Raw genomic sequence first — 6661 nt, 5'->3', positions numbered from 1 at the left:
ATAATAATAATATTAATAATATTAATAAATAACTTTCTTTAGCCTATACAAATAGTACATGGAACAGTCGTCTTATTCCAAGTTCAGGAAGAACCAAAACTAATTTCTTATGACTAAAAATTGGTCCAGATGGAGATCGAAGAACCGTCAGAAGTGTGTGTGTGTGTGTTTGTGTGTGTGTATATACACTATATGACCAAAAGTATTTGGACACCTGACCACGAGCTTGTTGGACGTCCTGTTTCAAAGACAACCAGTATTAAGATATACTTTATTTGTCATATATACATATACAGTTGTACAGTACAATAAAATTATTTCTTCACATATCTCAGCTTATTTGGAAGTTGGAGTCAGAGCGCTGGGTCAGCCATCGCACGGCGCCCCTGGAGCAGACAGGGTTAAGGGCCTTGCTCAAGGACCCAACAGTGGCTGCTTAGCAGAGCCTGGATTTGAACCGCCAATCTTCCGGTTGATAGCCCAAAGCCCTACCCACTAGGCTACCACTGTCCCAGAAAAAAAAAAGAGCTTACAGCACTCAGTATTCCCAGGCTGTCTCCCATCTAGGTACTGACTGAGCCCAACCTTGCTTAGCTTCTGAGATCGGACGAGATCAGGCGTTCTCAAGGTGGTGTGGCCGTAAGCTTGAACCAATGACCTTCTGACAACCAGTATAAAAAAAAACCTGTATTATAAAGTGACCTCTGTGTGGCCTTTTCAGCTAGAAGGCTTCTCACAAGATTTAATATGTCTGTGGGAATTTGTGCCCATTCAGTCAATGGACAGCATTTGTCTGACTGAGCACTGATGTTGGTCAAGAAAACCTCAGTTGATGTTCTGATTCAATCCAACACTGTGCAGGACACGAGAGTTTCTTTAAAACCGTAGAGGGAAGCCGTAGCCTAGTGGTAAAGGTACTGGACTAGTAATCAGAAGGCCCCACCACTACCAGGTTTCCACTGTTGGGCCCTTGAGCGAGGTCCTTAACGCTTGTTTGCTCAGACTGTTTACTGTAACTGTAATGTAAATCGCTTTGGATAAAGACGTCTGCTAAGTGCTGAAAATGTAAACCGAGCTCTTTATAGAACTTGCTTCATGCTGGAATGGGGAAGGTTCTTCCCTAAACTGTTGCTACAAATATGGAAACACATGGATTTATTAAACGTTAGCAACTGTTGTGGCTAAAACACATCAATTCAGAAATTACAAGTGGTGTCCTAATACTTTTGTCCATGTAGAAAATCACATACACACTTATCGGTCAAAAGTATGTGGACGTGGTTCGTCGAAGGCTTTTTCTGTTCCAGCATGAATGTACCCCTGTGCCAACATCACTAATATTCTTTTATCTACAAGGGCAGAAATTCCAGCAGGCAGACTCCAAAATACCATAGAAAGTATTCCCAGAAGAGTGGATGCCTCATCAGCAGGCAGAAGCATCATATTAATGCGCAGGTGTCCAAATATTTATATTTATTTATTTCTTCCCCTGTGTAGTGTATAATAATAATAATAAAAACACTTTATTTTCAATTTCCGCGCTGGCGTGGCGCGCTGCTGTTCGTCATTAAGCATCTCGGCAGTATCAGCAGCTGCCGGGTGTAAATCATCGCTCGGGCTGACGGGCGTCGCGGGGGTAAGTAGAGCAGGACGGTCCAAATGATGCCCGCGCGTCTGCATCCCGCGCATCCCGAACTGTATAAACATCTGATTTCATTCACCGCTGGAGATGACTGCTGTCATCAATATTAAAAATTAGCCGTGGGATGAAGGGAACAGTGGGCGTAACACACCCTGGACATTGTCAATCATGTCTGGGTAGATGCCCGGCTGATAGCACGGCTGAGATTCGAACCCTGGATCCCAGCACTAGTGAGCTAACTTATTTTACCACTGCGCCTCCTGAGCGCATAATACACTATATGGCCACAAGTATTTGGACACCAGACCATGAGAGGAACTGAGAAGGCTTCTCACAGGACTTTGAAGTATGTCTGTGGGGATTTGTGCCCGTTCAGTCAACAGATGACAGCATTTGCATGGATGTTGGTCAATAAAGCCTCAGTTGCAGTTCCAGTTCAGTGAATAATGAAGGTGGGAGCATCATGACATGGGGTTGCTTCTCTCTGTGATGAAAGTACTACCCCATACTAACCTATGTACAATATATGGCCAAAAGTATTTAGACGCCTGACCATGAGCTTGCTGGACAGTATATACAGTATGAAGTATGTCTGTGGGAATTTGTGCCCGTTCAGTTAAAAGATGACAGCCTTTGTATGGCTGGGTGCTGATGTTGGTGTTCCAGTTCAGTGAATAATAAAGGTGAGAGCATCATGACATGGGGCTGCTTCTCTCTGTGATGAAAGTACTGGGACGTTCACTATATCTCCAAAAGTATTCGGACGCCTGACCATGAGCTTGTCAGGCATCCTTAAATAGACCGACCTCTGTGTGATCTTCACACCTCTAAAAAGGCTTCTCACAAGAATTGGAATAATGTCTGTGTATGGGAATTTGTGCCCGTCCAGTCAAAAGAGGACAGCATTTGTGTGGGGCTGAGCTTTGCTTCATGTCTTTATAGAGCTTGAAAATGAAATTGGGGTGTCCATATAGCGTACCAACAATTAAATAAAGGAAATGAAGGGCGATTTAGGGAATTCGCTTTCCTGATCAATCCCGAATTCACCTTCACTTTTAAATCGTGGCCATCTATTTAAAAGTAACGAGCTCATTTTAGTACCAATAAATACCCCACAAAGTCCCATCAGCGAGTCTCTACGTGTTAAACGACCCTTTAAATAAATTTCACCGGGTAAAATGACGCAGTAAAAATAATTCTGCCTAAATATGCCAGTTTCATTACACTGGTCAGCTGCTGGCAAAACCAATTTGGCGTTCAGCTTTTATTTTGCCACGTAATCTGCAGAATTGAAGAAAAAGTAGGATTACACCGATCTCCCAGAGTTTGAATCTCAGCTCTGGCCGCCCCCTAGCGGGCACAATTGGCAGTGCGGACAGTACAGCAGAAAAAATCGGCCGCTAGTCTGCTGGGTGGGAAAATACTGGACTAAAAAGTGGGCTGGGTCTTCGAAGCTGGAGGACCCTGGTTAGTAGCCAGAGACGCCTGTGCAAATAGCAAATAAATAAATAAATAATATTTAACTTTCTATTTCTGTGGGTTTGTTGTCTCTGGGTGAGTATTTATTTATTTATTTTTATTATTTATTTATTTTTATTATTTATTTACTTATATATTATTTTTTAATTTATTTACTTTTAATGTTTATTTATGTATTTATTTATTTATTTATTATTTATTTTTATTATTTTTTATTATTTTTTTATTTATTTACTTATTTATTTTTATTATTTATTTACTTTTTAATATTTATTTATTTATTTATTTATGTTTATTATTTATTTATTTTTATTATTTATTTATTATTTATTTATGTATTAATTTATTTATTTTTATTATTTATTTACCTTTTAATATTTATTTATTTATTTATTTTTTATTTGGTTAGTTAGTTAGTTAGTTATACTGCTTTATCCTGGCTATAGACATAGTTTGGTGTGGAGAAACTATCCCGAGCCCTGACTTTTAACCCTGTTAAAAACCACTGTGATGATTCTTGTTCAACATGGATTGCTTAATAGGCATAAATTCCCACAGAAACAGTCCAAAATCTTGTGGAAAGCCTTCCATAAAGAGTAAAGGCAATTATTGCCATACAAAAGACAGTGGTCGTGTTACAGTATTAATTTTACACGCGTCCACAGAGGAACAGTGGGCGTAACACAGCCTGGACATCCTCAATCATGTCTGGGTAGGTGTCCGGCTGATAGCACAGCTGATATTTGAACCCTGGATCCCAGCACTAGTGAGCTACTGTAATTTACAGCTAAGTGAATGTAGTTAACCAAGTGAAAGCTCGAACCCGGGACCCCAGGATGTATGTTCCTGTACACCACCCTCTCCTCCTGTAGTGAGTCTGTTCTGCCTCTCCTAACACTGAAGCTTATCCACCCCAGCGCATGCTGATAACAGTAAATAAATTAGATCTCTGGTAGCCGGTGAGGAAATTTCTGAGGCTGGTCAGAGATGAACACAGAACCGGTTGCTAATGTCCAGACTGCAGAGTCCCGGCCGTGCAGCTCTGATTAAATAAACCTCTCCGGTGACCTGGATCACATCCAGCTGACCACTCAGGATAAACGTCCACGTCTCTGCTTTCAGCGGCTCTAATCCAGGAGACGCACTGGTTTAAAGGAGTAGATTCCACCCAGGGTGTTAGCTGGAACCTCTGTCCTTAACTAACTAACCAACTAACTAACTAACTACCAACTAAATAAATAAAGAAAACAACTAAATCAATTAAATTAAATCTATTAAATAAATAAATACAGGTAAATAAATAAATACCACTAAATCAATTAAATTAAATCAATTAAATAAATACAATTAAATAAATAAATACCACTAAATCAATTAAATACATTAAATTAAATTAATTAAATAAATACAAGTAAATAACTACAATTACATAAATAAAACAACTAAATTAATTAAATGAAATCAAATAAATAAATACTATTAAATAAATACAAGTAAATAAAAACAAACAAATGAAGAAATCAAACAAATGAAGAAATACAACTAACTTAATCAAAATAAATAAGTAAATTACATTAAATCTATGAAATCTCAATTAAATAAATACAATTAAATAAATAAAACTACTAAATAAATTAAAACAAATAAGTAAATTAAATTAAATCTCCCAAAATTAATCAATGAAATAAATAAATACAATTAAATAAATAAACACCACTAAATTGATTAAATGTATTAAATTAAATAAATACTATTAAATAAATTCAATAAAATAAAAATACAAGTAAATAAATTCAAACCAAAGTAAATTAAATTAAATTAATTGTATAAATAAGTAAATAAATAAATACCACTAAATCAATTAAACATACTAAATTTAATCAATAAAATAAATACAAATAAATACAAATTCAAGTAAATAAATAAATACAACTAAATAAATTAAAACAACTAAGTACATTAAATTAAATTTATTATTGGTAATCAATACAACAAAATAAATACAACAAAATACAACAAAATAAATAAATGCAATTAAATTAAATAAATAAATTAAAATAATAAACATTGTGTCTGGGATTTTACTTGCATTTCTACGTTATTTATGTACAAAATGTAGTCTGATTTTTATCCTAATTATTATATTAGCCAAACCCCTTATTTTCTCTGGACATTAAACAATCTTATACATGCAAACGCCTGACCGGGTGATAGCACCGCTGAGATTTAAACTCTGGATGAACCAATCCATCGCAGGGCTTCAACCAATAGTTCAACATGTGTGCGTGACTGACTTCACAAGTGTTCTTTTGACTGAATAGGCATGAATTCCCACAGGGACACTCCAAAACCATGTGCAAAGCCTTTTTAAAAGAGTAAAGGCTGTCATCATCTTAAAAAAAGGGGTTTGATCTTTAGTTTTTAGTCACTGACTGTAGGAAGTTTTACATGTTCTCCTTACGTCCACATGGGTTTTATCCAGGTGCTTTATTATTCTACCACTTTCTGAAAACATGCCAGTACGTACATTGTCTAATTAAAGAGGTTCCAGAGCGAGGGTTTTCTGAAAAATATCAGATGTATAGAGTTAAATATGTGCCAAGAGTTTGGGGAAGGCCGTTTCACTTGTTCTCCAGCATGGTTCACAAAGTGAGACTTGGGTTTGTGTGGATAATCTGACCTTTAACCCTGCTGAAAACCACTGGGATGATTCGGAACGATGACGGTGAGGTGAGCAAGGTGAGGAAGGCCTTCTAGTTCAACATGGATCACTGAATAGGCATAAATTCCCACAGAGACACTCAAAAATCATGATTGTCATCGTCTTAAAACAATCATGTGGTGATGTTACAATATTAATGACCCTGTAGACCCTGTCGGCTCATCGTTAGCTCATGGGTGTGTCTGAAACACCTAAAATCAATAGTTAAAGGGGCGTCCACATATTTTCGGTCACATAGTTGTGACTCTAAAAACACGATCTGCTGCAGTTTGCAGCCAGTACATAAAGTGATGCATTAAATTGTGTGTATAGTGGAGTAGATGACGCATGAAATCAAATCAAGTCGTCACGTATATTTTATATACATTTAAAAACACAATATTCATCCAGACCGCTCGATCCTGGAACAAACTCATTCCAGTGTGTTATTTTAAATATACAGTATATATATATTTATATTTCATTCTCGTAACATCGACGCCGCCTGTACCAGCTGATGTCCGAGCGCAGTAATGTGGCCCAACGTGGCAGAGACGGGGGGGTAATGTGGCATAAAATGATGCTCGTGAACAGAAACGGTCACCGGTGTCCACTCCGAAACTGAGCCACGGTGCTTTTAGAAAATGAGCAAACGTGGTGGAGAAAATGTGCAGTGTGAGTGCTGCACAGCTCTACAGTCCTGAAGCCTGGGTTCGAATATCCGTCAGTTCCGGATCTTGAACTGGTTCCGTTCAGGATTTTTAGAACCCGCGTTTAAGAACCAGTTTTTACTGGAATTATCAACGAAGAACGGTAAAAATAAAAATACGAATTAAAAT

At 37.4% G+C, this 6661-nt stretch overlaps 1 non-coding gene across 1 annotated transcript; it reads right to left on the bottom strand.

The window, feature by feature from the left end:
• Positions 1-526: 526 nt before the first annotated feature.
• LOC134319691 (5S ribosomal RNA) lies at positions 527-645 on the bottom strand. The gene has a single exon (XR_010013545.1). It is a non-coding gene; the product is annotated as a 5S ribosomal RNA (ribosomal RNA).
• Positions 646-6661: the final 6016 nt, after the last annotated feature.

This window comes from Trichomycterus rosablanca, chromosome 8, assembly GCF_030014385.1.
Source record: "Trichomycterus rosablanca isolate fTriRos1 chromosome 8, fTriRos1.hap1, whole genome shotgun sequence".
Lineage (NCBI taxonomy): Eukaryota > Metazoa > Chordata > Actinopteri > Siluriformes > Trichomycteridae > Trichomycterus > Trichomycterus rosablanca.
This window is presented reverse-complemented; position numbering and strand designations above follow the sequence as displayed.